This window comes from Anolis carolinensis, chromosome 4 (genome assembly GCF_035594765.1).
Source record: "Anolis carolinensis isolate JA03-04 chromosome 4, rAnoCar3.1.pri, whole genome shotgun sequence".
Classification (NCBI taxonomy): Eukaryota; Metazoa; Chordata; class Lepidosauria; order Squamata; family Dactyloidae; genus Anolis; species Anolis carolinensis.
Genome location: NC_085844.1, coordinates 136,969,438 through 136,983,979, shown reverse-complemented (window position 1 = coordinate 136,983,979; position 14,542 = coordinate 136,969,438).

Genomic DNA, 14,542 nt, shown 5'->3' with positions numbered 1-14,542 from the left:
ATGAGGATAGGTAAAGTTTTTGAGAGATAGGCATAGTTCTGGCCGAACTGAGGCCCTTGAATATTTATTTCTTCTTATTGTCTCTTTCTTGTATGGTGTTCAACTGTCTCTAAGATGGCCCCAAAATTTAATTCCGACTGGACTTGAATACAGCTCCAACTGGACGTTCTACTTTATAGACCTTCTGGCCTTGCTCTCTCTTCCCCTTCTAATCATGAAAAGATTGACTCTTCCAAAAATCAGAATTGCCTTGTCTGATGCTCTGCCCCTGAGGGGATTCTTAAAGGGGCAAGGCAACGGAAGCTTCAAATGCAAAGATGCTGTCTAGATGATCCCCCAGGCACTCCCCATCTAAAATTTATCAATATGTTTTACCACTTATTAAATAAATCAATAACTAACCTAATACAGACAATAACTGTTATAACTTATAGATTCATCCCTATGAAATAATAAAACTAGGTCAGTGATTGGTCTTTCAAAGACTCTGGATCCTGTTACCTTTGTTGTCTTTACTTTAACCTTGTGAACCTGGTGATCTTTACCTGGAATCACTTGAACTATCACTGCTAATGACCAATTCCTTCTAGGAGTGTCCTTTTCTTGCATCAGGACTATGTCTCCTGTTTGTAGATTATCTTGAGCTAGCTCCCATTTGGTTCTTTTTTGGAACAGTGGTAGATATTCTCTTCTCCATCATTTCCAAAACGTGTTGGCTAATGATTGTACTTGTTGCTACTGTTTGTGATGTATATTCTTCAACTCTGCCACTATAGTTATGTATTTCTATTCTGGGATATTAAAAGCTAGCAGGGTCACTGGTATCAAAACATTTGGGTTTTCTGGGTCTGTTGATACTGGTGTCAGAGGACTACTGTTGATTATAATCATCACTTCTGCCATGAGGGTGAAGAAAATCTCATGAGTGAGATTGGTGACATTAAGAGCACAGCATCTAGAATTCTCCTGATGATACCTATCATCCTTTCCCATGCTCTTCCCATATGAGATGCATGCTGAGAATTGAAGAACCATTTGCATCATTCTTCATTCTTCATCTTTTCTTTCTCTTTCTTCTAACATCTCCACCTTATTATTTAACGCTTCTGACATGTTCATGTGTTCAAACAGGGAAATTATATTGTCTAAATGGGTTATCCATTCAAAATATTGTTGCTGTAACTTTTCTTTACATTCTAATATCTCTTTCAGCTGTCGGAAGCAATAGCTTGTATGACTAATATCTAAAATCCTTTGCCACATTTTGCGGTATTTGAACCTTAATGAGACTAACCTATCTTGCCAATAAGCCATCATCTTTAGAATGGGCATGACTATACTGCTACTCTTACATAAAGAGGAGGTGGCCATTTTTAAGTCTCCTATCTTCTGTTACTTCACTATATTGGGCTGAGTTGTTTCTGACCAGAAAGGACTGGTGAGAATGGACAGAAACTACATAAAAGGGCATGACAGGGAGTGTAGATCCAGCCCCACTTTAACTTTCATGGGTATCCAGAGATTAGTTTGGGGAAGAATCTTCAAAATCTTCAGCCAAAGTGATCTTGTGCCTCATCAGACTATAAGAATTCCATGGATGGAGCTGAGGAAGTTAAAGTGGCACTAAAGTGCAATGACTTGCACTTAATGAAGCATGAAAGAGACCTGTGACAAGGTGGGGAACCTCTTTCACATCAAAATCCAAACTCAATTTCAGAGAAATTCTTAAGGTCATGTGTGTCAGACTGATGGGTGGGAACAAAGACCACAAGTTAACAAAATAAGCTTGCCCAAATTGTTTACTGCTAGTAGGCATGCTTTAAGGAAGATGTTTCAACTTTTTATAGTGGAAAAATCCTATAGAAAACTAGGAAACTACAAGCAATGGTGCCACAAAGAAAGGTGAAGCCCAGAGGGCCAGACCGGGGCTCCTGTGAGAATGGGGTTTGGCCACTTGATCCAGTATGAGTGATGGTGAAATGAATTTGTTGCCTGGTGTCTTCCACTACTGGACTGGGCAGATGTTGGATCAACCTGTTCTTTAAGCCTTTTCATTGGGTCTCTCCCTGAAAAGAGAGCATTGTCTCCTCTTTGACTTCTTTTCCACTAAGAAGGAACTCTAGCCATTTCTTCCTAATTGTCTGCAATGGGGATTAGCTAGAAGAAAAAGAAAACACAAATTTGCCAATAACAACAAAGTTACAACAAATCCTTGTATGTTACTTTCTAACCAGAAGGAGCCAATGTCATCATGGGTAGTGACAGTTTAGAGGGGTCTTTACTTAAAAGCTGCAGAATGAGAAGTTCATACCAATTTACTTATTTATTTTGTATCAAAAGCACTGCATAAATTAGCATAAAACTGATAAAAAAAGAAGGAGCACAAGCAACTAAATATCTTTTGACCAAAAATGAGCAACTGCGACTGCATTGTCTATAACTTCAGACAATTCTTCCTCTGTACAGGAGACCGGATATTGCAGACAAACATACAGATGTAGAGTTGTCTGTTCTGCTCCACAGTCGCTGAAGGTGGGGGATTCTTTTAGGTAGTGCCATTTTGCCAAGTTGTCTTTTGATCTGCCCACTCCACTTCTGAGTCTGTTCAGGGACTTCCAAATTGCCCATTCTTGGTTTGCCACTGGAGGAAGACCCTCATGGGGAGTTATCCAACTGGGATTTCCTGGTTTAGCTGCCCGGAGGGATACTCTTGCTGTTGCTGAGGGAACGTTAAGAGGAGTGGTGGTTCTCATGATGCTTTTCCTTGATTTGAGTCTACTGGGAGGAGGCTGATAGCCATGCAGTGGATGACTTTCACAATGTTCAACCTTATTTCTTTCACAGTTAGCAGCACTTCCTGTCGCACATCGGTGAGGCAATGCCAGCTAGCTTGTAGAGTTTATCAACAGGTGTAGATTTGAGACATCCTGTGGATATTCTGCATGTTTAGTTCAGTGCTATGTTCACCTGCTTCGCATGGGCAGACATGTGGCAAACAGGACTGGCATACTCAGTTGTTGAGTAAGACAAGGCCAGGGCTGATGTTCTTATTAATTTTAGGTCTGCACCCCATGCACTGCCAGTAAGTTTCTGCAGGATGTTATTGTGTGCAGCTACTTTGTGCTTGGTGTTCATGCACTGAGAAACTACAAGAAGCTCTTGGACTATATTGTATGTATGAATACTTCTCTCAAACTATTTTAGGTTTAACCTTTTCGTACTAAGTCCATGAATTCAACTGCAGTTGTGTAGTTCACCATATGAAACAGCAAGTAGTCAGACATTGGGAAGGGGAAGAGAGTGAAAATGAAAAGGGGTTATTTGACAAGGAAATGCGTGAGATCAGAAGCCAAATCACAAAATACTATGCTGAAAGCTGGATCTACAATTTCACATGAGTGCTTGCCTTGATATTTCTTTCATTTTTCTTGTTATTCCAAAAAAGACAAGGAGGAGGAGGAATAAGAAGACAAACTCTGGAGTGAAAAACTTTGTGGTCGACAATAGGTGAAGTAGTGAAAGTGGGCGAAAACATAGCTGATGAAATACACATACATATTTTCTGTTCCCCAGGAAATGAATATTAAGTTGGATTTGGAAGAAAGGTTTTTATATCCTGGTTGAAGGGGGGTTTTTTGAAGAAGAAAAATGTAAGCAACATCAGAGTAAAGCATGGGTTATTGCTTTGGATTATAGAGATGGAAAATAAGGGTGCTTCCAGACAGGGGTAAAACCTATGCTGATGTGGGTTTAGAAAATCTGCTTTGGCGTGGGTTTTTGTCCCCACAAGCTACCCCAAACCCGGGCTTTCCTGGGCAGGTGTCTAAATGCCATCCTGGTAACTACTGGGATGGCACCTGACCACCCAGAAGCCCCTCAAAACTATCCTTAATTTTTTAAAAAAACTTTCCCGACATTCACCTATATAAGAATAAAATCTTATATAATATTTATTTACTTATTGCACTTATATACTACTTTTCTCACCCCAAAGGGGACTCAAGGCAGTTCCTAACATAATCAATGACAAAATGAAATGCCTTATATATATAAAAACTACACATCAAAACAATAACAATGACAATAGATTAAAACCATTAAAATTATAGAACTATAAAACAACAGTAACACACACAATATATATAACATTTAGGCCTTGCACAATCCCGATGATATATTTAACTATTTCCATATTATAAGAGTGAAATCAATAGTAGATATAATGATATCACATTGTGGATACTACATGTCTATTGTATTACAAATGTATTGTGCATGTATTGATTTATTATATATATATATATATATATATATATATATATATATATATATATATAAACTTACCCAGATGCATTAAGATACTCCTTGGGTCCTCCTGGCGCGTAGAAATGATGTACCAGGAGATTGGCAAGATTGCTTCTTGCACTATGTGCCACGAAGACTCAAGGAGTACCTTAATGGTGGCCTTAAGGGTAGTTTTGAGGGCTTGGGAGAGGGGGTGGGTGTCATCTCACACTTTTGGGAAACGGTTGGTCCTGGAACAACCCGGGGTGAGTCCCTACAGGTCCAATACCCTATTAGATCTGGGGTATCTAATTAATTCAGAACAAAGCAGGCAAAGCCTGTTTTGTTCTGAATTAATTTGTTTTTATCAGGGAGAGTGGTGGTAAAAAAACCAGACAGACCTGGGATACAGGCCTGTCTGAATGGGCCCTTAGATCATCAATTCAACTTGACTAATCCTATTGACTCTGACTGGCAATCGATTTCTGGGAACCCAGGGTTTCAGGCAGGATAATTTCTAAGATCTACCTAGAGATTACTGTTATTTCCTGGTGGTCTCCCATACAAGTTTTCATCAGGCCTGATTCTCCATAAACTCCCATAATCAGTTAAAGTCAGACATTTTCTAGATGAATCACTTTCTATCCAAGCCATAGTAAGTTTCAAGAAAGTAATTGCTGTCAATAGTTTTTTCTTAGTGGTTCTCATAAAGAAGTGATAGTGGTGCCCAGGGTCAAGGATACTTGAACATCATTAACTGAGGCTTTTCAGATTATCATAATGGTATACAGTAAAATGAGAAGTACCTCTGAATTTAGATGCGTGTACGAAGATCAAATGTCAGCAGACATCTAAGGTTTTGTTAGATATTCTGCTAATAGGCTGCCTGGTGCTCGCAACAGCTAAAAGTGAAAATTGCTACTTAGAATGTTGAAAACCTCAAAAGTAGATTCTGAAATCAACATTTATCAAAGAGTTAAAGAAGCAACCAAGGAAAAACATTAAGTTATTTACTAATACTCCAACCAGAGCATTAATATGAAATGATTACTGATATTTTGAATAATCAATTTCTTTGTAAATATGAATTTCAGTCATTTACACTAAAACAGAGGTGAGAAATGATCTTATTTCAAGGACTCTGCAAGGAATCTTTGTGGTGTACGTAAAGCAGGTTCTAGCAGCCACCAATGAGGCTGAAAATGTGAATTTGCACCAAGCCACCAGCTTTTTTATCTCAAGTATTCAGGGCCAAAATAGGAGCCTCTCTCATTAGACCTAATAAATCAGATGTGTTTATTCTTGAAAATCTGAGAAAGATGCACTAGTTAGCCAATTATTGGTCAATGTCAATCACATTCGTGGTGCCTCTGGTTACCACTTTTTTATTAGATTATATTGTTCAAACATTACTTTTGTGTTCTATATATTTAATTGCTGTGTTCTTCCCTATGTAAATAAAAATTAAAACTCCATGGGTGTATCTGTGATTTACCTTACGAATCAACACAGGGCTTATTTTAGACTCTTGACCTTGGCTAGTGTTATTGTTAAAGGTTTTTAGTCTTAAAACAGGGAAGGGGTGGTGGTCTTGTCAAACCATAATACTCCCTTATTTCCCTTATTTTTTTAAAAATACGCTTTTCGGACTTACGCAAGTTCAAAGTATCAGAAGATCAAGACAGAACCTCCAGCAACTGTAAAACTCCTAAACTTTAACATTTCTAACTCTTTAATAAATTGTATCTATTTTTCATGACTTTTGGGTAACTTGTATCTTTCTTTGTACTGTATCTATCTCTTGTATATGGTTGTCCATTTTGAACCAAATTGCTGTACTTGCATCCTTTTTGGCCAATTAGTAATAAACCTCTGTGGCTTGCCTTTGGGGAGATTGAATGGTATACAAATAAAGTTTTATTATTATTATTATTATTATTATTATTATTATTATTATTATTCAACCTGGTGAGTTGTTTTTTTTATCCTGGCCTATCTAGTTTAGCATACACTCACCAGGCATGGATCCTCTTATTCACAGTCCTAAATATCCATTATAATGGCTTGGCTCCTTGTTTCTGAAGTGGAAATATGTGTTTTCAGTCAAAATGAAAAGTAGGAAAGGGTGGGGACAAGCTACCTTCTAGGTTTGGTTATTTTGTTTTCCAAGTAATCAATCTTCTCCCTGCCTATCCTGCTAAGAGCTTAGTAGTCCTTAAATAATAAATAAATTAAATAATAAACAAATAATTAGAAAATAAATTATAAAATATTATCCTTAGATAAGGACAATATCTGTACCTGCATATCTATGAACCCCTTCCTAACACCGGTGAGAAGCCCTCTTTGACTAGTTACCAGACCGGAAAGACAGCAAGTGATCCACTGATCTACTTCTAAGAGCCTTCCACTGCCTTGCTCTTTGCTGTGAACCAGTTGGTTGCAGATTAACAAATGAAGAAAACCAGAAAATGGCCTGAAATATTGTGGGAAGTTTGCAGTTTAGTTTTGTGTTCCATGGCACTCAAGGCATTTACATCAGTAGAATAAATGTGTATGCTAAAGTAAAATACTGGCAATTGAATAAAACCAGACAATTTTAATCACATTTAAAAAAAGAGCTTAGTGGTCCTTAATATGAAACACAACCTACACAACATGTGGAAGTGATGTGTTACAAGTAGGAAAATCATCTGTGTAGCACATAATGTTTCAGACATAATAAAGAGAAACAATATTCCTCTCAAAGTAATGTGAACTGAGGAACCTAGTGAATTAGTGATTAGTAAATAAAAATCATGTTGCAGTAACATGTCAACAAAACAGGAAATCCCTCCATTTTTGTCTTGTAACACTGGCCAGTCTGCTTTGGTTGTGACATGTTATTTCTTTCTATTAAGATATTTTTAAAGGCGGGTTTGCCCACAGGATCTCAGCAGCTGTGAGACTTGAGACAAGAGAGCAATTTGTTCAATTGAATTGTGGGAACGCCTCAATGATTGGTTACTATTCATTCTGTAGAAGTGATTCTCTGTTTTTGTTGATGTGATGTCTGGCAATTTCTATCCTCGAGATTGCATAAATATTTGTGCACTGCTGTTTACATGTGATAAGAATGAAATTCTTTCTGATAAACACCCTCATTTGAAAATATGTTTTGATTAAAATTCTGGCATTACTCTCATTATGGTAAATTTTTGGCACCATAAAACTAACTAAAAAAAGCTTTCCTAAACTCCCAAAACCTAATGACAAATAGAAGTTGTTAGACTTTAAGTTGCCACAAAACACTTGGTTGATTTTACTAAAACAGACTAGGGACTTTATCACATGAAGCTAGGAAAATGGAATTTCAGGAAGAAAATATTGTATTTAGTTCAGGGGCGGCCCTAGGTAATTTCGCTTTGTAAGCAAACCTAGTGGCTGCCCCCCCCGCCCCCCGCCCCCGAAATTGTGCCCCCCACCCCCAAGGCCCTACACATATCTCTGGCAGCGGCAGCGGCGGCAGCGGGGAGGACCATCACCTCCCTCCCAGGCGAAGGCTTTCTGCGTTCACTGAGGAGGGAGCCAATGGTCCCGCTGCCACCTCCTTCCTTGGCGAACGCAGAAGGCCTATCTGAGGCCTAGGTATCTGTAGGCCTTCCCCGTTCACCAAGGAGGGAGGCAGCGGCAGGACCATCGCCTCCCTCCTCGACGGAAGTTGAGGCCTTCGCCAAGGAGGGAGGTGATGTCCCCCGCCACCGCCGCCCTCGGTGAACAGGGAAGGCCTCCGTAGGCCTTCCCCGTTTGCCAAGGAGGGAGGCAGTGGCGGGACCATTGCCTTCGTCCTTGGCGGACGTTGAGGCCTTCGCCAAGGAGGGAGGCGATGGCCCCCGCCACCTCCCTCCTTGGCAAAAGCGGAAGGCCTACAGAGGCCTAAGTATTCTCACGAAGTCTTGTGAGATCTCGCGGGAATACCTAGGCCTCCGTAGGCCTTTCCTGTTCACCGAGGGTGGAGGCAGTTCACCAAGGGCGGAGGCAGGGACCATCACCTCCCTCCTCGGCGAAGGCCTCATCTGAGGCCTAGCTCTTCGCTGAGGAGGGAGGCGATGGTCCCCGCCGCCGCCTCTCTCCTCGGTAAATTTACACGGGGGCACTGTCGAGGTTTCAACAGTGCCCCTCCTTGACGTGCACCTGACGCGGCCATTTCAATGGCCTCCACGTTGCACCGGCCCTGATTTAGTTGTTACTTATCACATGAAGCCCTATCCATCCTGTTGCTGCTTTCTTAGGGTAGCACATGTTTTCATTGATGAGTAAAACCCATCAATGGGTCTTGATATCACTTCTTTTCTATTACTGACTTCTGTGAGATAAATCCCTTCCACTACAGTTCCAATATGCAGACAGGCACATGGGGTCACTGTGCATGATTATCCTCTTTCTTTCTCCCTCATCCCATTCACTATTCCTAAGTTGGTTATTGCTGTTTTTCTATTTTGTTACAATAATTTCAAAATTGTAGTAAAATAAAGTTATAAAAAACCTGAAAGCACATTGGGTAGGGCGTATCACAGAAAGACATAGTTACAGTGGCTGTGTGGAAGACAGATTGCAAGACCACAGATTGTTAAAGCAGCACGGTTGTGCTAATGCAAAGGAGTGTGATAATGAACGCTTAAAAACCATTATGTTTCCATTCCCTACACTAACACAATTGCAACGAGACACCCAGCTGGTGTGATAAAGTCCTAATTGCAAGCAGGCTTGCTGTTTTGACATCCAATGAATGCTGTAATGTCACCAGCAGACAAATATAGATACTTAGGAATGAAATAACCAGCAAACATCCAGAAATTTTCACCACAGCCAGAAATTAGAGATTACTCTTCATATAGACGGGAAAGGAACTGTAAAGGAGAGGGGAGAATTTCAGTACTACTGACTTTGTAGCATACATTTTATTAATTGTTAAACCAGGATACCACCTATTTCTGGACTTAGTGAGTTGGACTTAAACTTAGACAAAATTGAAAAAGACCCAGGGAAACTAGTAAAACATAAGTTGATCCTGAATGTCAATTGCTTTTGGTATTTTTGCTCCAAGGATACTGCGGTTTTCAACAAAGTGTGATTGCTATTCTCTTCCCTTTATAGAAACATCATAACAATTCATAAATGTATACTTTTCTGTAAATATAAAATAATTACACTCACACATACCAGACATATCACCTCATCAAATGGCCGGCAGCAGAAGGAGGCAGCGGTCCGCTTTGCCGTGAGGTGTGAAAAATCCGGCACCTCACACCTTGCATCACCCACCTTGCTGGGAAGGCAATCACATGAGGGGAAGCATGGAGCATACATGGTGTGAACGGCTTCCCTCCATAGATTGGGCAACACAGGAAGCCTCCAGTGTGCTCAGGGTGGTGGCGACACTCCGGTTCCACTCCTCTGCACCTACAGAGCCGGCACAACATCATTTGGTGACTGTGGGTGACTGAAGCTAGATCAGCATTTGCCGCCAAATCTACCTTTATAATGAGGTCAATATACACGCTTGGAGCAGGTCCACTGATATCAATAGGGAATCACAGTCAATATATTAATTTTTCTAAGCCCATTCTTTGTACTGGAATAGATACTTTAAATTTTTGAATGTGAATTTTACCTTAACCCATAAATACTCTTGATTGTGTTGTCAGGAATCAAACACGAAAACTAAAAAGTTGTTAGATGCTATATACTAAATTCAACTGAATGTCATCATTGAACTGCATCCACTAAATGCCATTCTATGTCAATTCTATATACCACTGCATACTAACCCTCAAACCTCTAAGAAAGAAAAAGTGGTAACGGGAGAAAAAAAGTGTTATGAGCAGAAAAGCAGGTGAAAGGGACAGATGTCACCCAGTTGGATGGTAAAACAGGAATTTCTCAGGCCCCTTCTATACTGCCACATAATCCAGATTATCAAAGTAGATAATCCACATTATCTGATTTGAACTGAATGATATGAGTCTACATTACCATATAATCCAGTTCACAGCAGATAGTCTGGATTTTATATGGCAGTGTAGAAGGGTCCTCACTAGCTGCTGTCAAATGAAGAGGGGTGTATGGGAGGAAGTAGAGAGGATAATATAATCAAGCATACAAAGAGTCCTGCTACATCAGTCCAAAAGCCTCTTTAGCCCAGCATTCTTCTGTTTCTCAGCAAAGTTAACAGAGCGTCATGCTTTTTCTGATACTGGAAACAAAGGGGAACCATATGATGTGTACATTACAGTAATCTAATCAAGAGGTAACTAAAGCATGACCCACTGTGGTCATTTCTGCTTTCATCAATTTATGCTGGTACACCAGCAAAAACTTGGCAAAGGTGTTCTTGACCACAGCAGCAACCTGGCTTTCCAGGAGTACCTTCTAAACTACAAACCTGATCTTTCTGATGGAGAGCAATCCCTTCCAAAACAGGCTGTGATCCCAATCTCCAAGTTGGTTTTCCTACTGACCAGAAGCACTTCCACCTGGAAAAACCTCAATCTATGCATTCACACCCAATCTTTCCTCTCTCCTTTCTTTCCTTCTTTCTTTCATTCACCCCCCCACCCCTCCCTTTCTCCCTCCCCTCCCCTCTCTTTTTCTTCCTTACACAAACCAGGGAGGGTGAAGGCAGGAAAGTCCTGACGGCCTCACCTCAAGTTGGCACGATCTCCTCGCCAGTTTATTTCCAGGGTTTTCTCATATTAAAAAATGTAAAGAGGATCAGGAGGGAAGTCAGCTGCTATGGTCAGCCCAGAAAACTTCTGTGCTCCACCCTGATGCTGCTTCTGCCTCCCCAATCTTCTACCTTCCTTTCAAGTTGCTGCTGCTCACAGCTAGTTTGATGCACTGCACTCACCCCAGGTTTTGTTTTGTTTTTTTAGAAGAGAAAGTAGCAGTGGCAGCAGTGAGGGGATGGAAGATGAGGGGAAGAAGTTTGTGTGCCGGAGCAAAAAGCTGCAGTGGTGGTGGCAGCAGGCAGTACTCTCTGGCTGTACCAATGGCTTATGCAGTCCGCATGTGGCTTAGGGGCCTCATGTTGTGCAGACCTGCTCTAGACCCTTACTTCGAAAGGAAAGATTAAAGACTGGTCAATAGTTATGTACAGAGGCAGTCTTGTCTCCATGAAGTTTTCCGGTAAATTTGATAACACAAAAACCCTGATATTTTAGAAAAGGGGGTCATTCACAAGCAGCATGCTCCAGGTGAACTCTCATCACATTCTTTAGAATCCTGCCCAGTGGAACCAAGAGAAAATAAAACATAGGACAAGTGTTATTTTCTAAAAAAGGAAGTAGAAAAAGCAATTTTCAGAATTCTCTCTTCAGTTACAGACATTCCTTGCAAACTGCAGGGTAAATGGTAGTCCAGTGATAATATTTTTTTTTATTTATTTACAACATTTCTACCCCGCCCTTCTCACCCAAAGGGACTCAGGGCAGCTTACAACAACCTGCAAAATTCAATGCCAAACAGATCAATAAAAACAGCAACACATCTAAAACCATTAACAATAATCCATAAAATACATTAGTCAAGCTTAAAACATATAGTTACTTAATACCATTCTTCCAAGGAACCATTGCACATAAACCTAAGTTCAGACCATGTCAATATAGTACTTATTCATTAAATGTTTGCACACAAAGCCATGTTTTAACGTTCTTCCTGAAGCCCAGAAGAGTTGAGGCCTGCCGGATGTTACTGGGGAGAGCGTTCCACAGCCAAGGAGCCACCACTGAGAATGCCCTGTCCCTCGTTTCCACCAGCCGCGCCTGCTTCATGTATATGTTGAACAACATGGGGGACAGTACTGAACCCTGCAGGACCCCACAAGTGAATGGTTGTGGGGTCGAGCAGGTGTCCCCCATGACACCATCTGGGAGCGACCCTCCAGGACTGGCGCCACTGTAAAACAGTACCTCCGAGCCCCATCCCGGCAAGGATACCGTGATCAACGGTATTGAAGGCTGCTGAGAGGTCCAACAGAACCAGCAGGGACACACTTCCCCTGTCCAGTTCCCAGCGAAGATCATTGACTAAGGCGACCAAGGCTGTCTCGGTACCATGCCCCGGCCTGGAGCCAGACTGTGCCAGATCTAGAAAATCAGCGTCTACCAAGAATGCCTGGAGTTGTGCAGCCACCACACGTTCCACGACCTTGCCCAAAAAGGGGAGATTGGAAATAGGCCGATAGCTGTCCAATTGAGTGGGATCCAGTGATGGCTTTTTCAACAGCGGTTTGATCACAACTAATTTCAGGCTCGCTGGAAATATGCCTTCCCGAAGGGAGGCATTCACTACCACCTTCACCCACTCGGCCAACCCCCCCCTGGCTTCTCTTACCAGTCAGGATGGGTAGGGTTCTAGGATGCATGTGGTAGCCCTCACCTCTCCAAACATCTTGTCCACATCCTCAGGCTGAACCAACTGAAAAGAATCCATCAAAATAGGACAAGCAGGCGCTCGTGCTACATCCTCGGAAGCTGCCGTTAATATGGTGTCAAAGCCAGAACGGATCAAAGCGACTTTGTCCGCAAAGAACCGAACAAATGCTTCACAGCGGGCTGCCGAATTGTCAGGGATCCAGTCTTGAGAGACAGGATATAACAAACCTCTGACAACTCGGAACAGCTCTGCCGGACGGTTCTTTGCGGACGCAATATTAGCTGCAAAGAAAGATTTCTTTGCAGCGTCTATTGCCACGGCATATGCCCTAAGATAGGAACACAACCGTGTTTGCATTGACCCGTTTTGGCTTCGAACGCCACATGCACTCTAGTTCCCTCTTCTTTCGCTTCATTGCTGCCAGGTCCTCAGTGAACCAAGGAGATGGTTTAGCTCGGGTACTCGAGAGGGGACTCCTGGAGTGTTCTTGTCTATTGCCCTAGTCGCCTCCTTGTTCCAAAGGGTGACCAGAGCATCGACAGAATCACCAGCCGAGGTGGCGGGAAACTCCCCAAGAGCTATCAGTCATCCAGATCCATAAGCCTCCTGGGGCGGACCATTTTAGTAGGTCCTCCACCCCTGCGGAGGTTGGGGGGCGCAGTAAGTCTAAACCTGATCAGGTGATGGTCGGTCCATGGCAACAGAGCGATGGTAAGCTCCCCCACACCACCACCTTCCTCCCATCCCTGGCAGAAAACCAAGTCAAGTGTGTGCCCTGCTCTGTGGGTAAAGCCAGATACTAGTTGGGGCAGTCCTATGGTTGCCATGGCGGCCATGAAGTCCTGAGCCACACCAGAGGGAGTGGTCTCAGCATGGACATTGAAGTCCCCCAGCACAATGAGCCGTTGGGACTCCAATGCCAGGCCCGAAACCACCCCAGCTAGCTCAGGCAGGGAGACTGTAGTGCAGCAGAGTGGTCGATACACTAGCAGAATCCCTAAACTGTCCCGGCCCCCTACCCTCCGATGAGCACATTAACAAGATTGTCTGCAGGATGGGGCACCTGATCGGGGGATAGACTCCTTATAGACCACTGCGACCCCTCCTCCCCTCTCTCTAGATCTTGGTTGGTGCTGCACGGTATAACCTGGTGGACAAAGCTGGGTGAGGTTAGCTCTCCCAGCCTCATCCAACCAGGTCTCCGTTATGCACGCCAGGTCTGCCTGCTCATCCAGGATAAGGTCCTGGATGATCGTTGCTTTCCCACTGTCAGATCTGGCAGACCCTTCTATATCATATATAGAAGAAGAATCATACATACCATGTTTCCCTGAAAATAAGATATACCCATAAATTAAGCCATAGAATGATTTCTATACATTTGCGCGATATAAGCCTTACTTCGAAAATAAGACATAGTGATAGGCATGGCTATGCAGCGTACCGGCATGGAGCAGTAAAGAAGACAGCCACCCTTTCCTTCTGCCATGGCTGTGGCTGACTTACCAACTCACACCATCATGCCCGTCTCCCTGCCCAAGCAAGGGAAGGGTGCAAGGAACTCAAAAGTCTACCAAGTGGAGGAAGAAGGAGCAGTGGCGAGCCCTGGTAAGGGGAAATGCTGCAAGAAGGCGAAGGGGGTGGGACCTGCTTGGGTCCCGCCCCTGGGGCTCCTCCCCGGTGCTCTTGCTGCTGGAGGAGGATGCTGGAGCGCTACTAGCTGGGCCGCCTCTCTCACTGTTGCAGAGCTTGGGCTCCCTTGTAGGAGCAGGAGCAGCAGTCCCTCCTGACAGAGGGAGGCATCTGGCCATCATGCCATCTGAGCACTTGAGTACTGGCC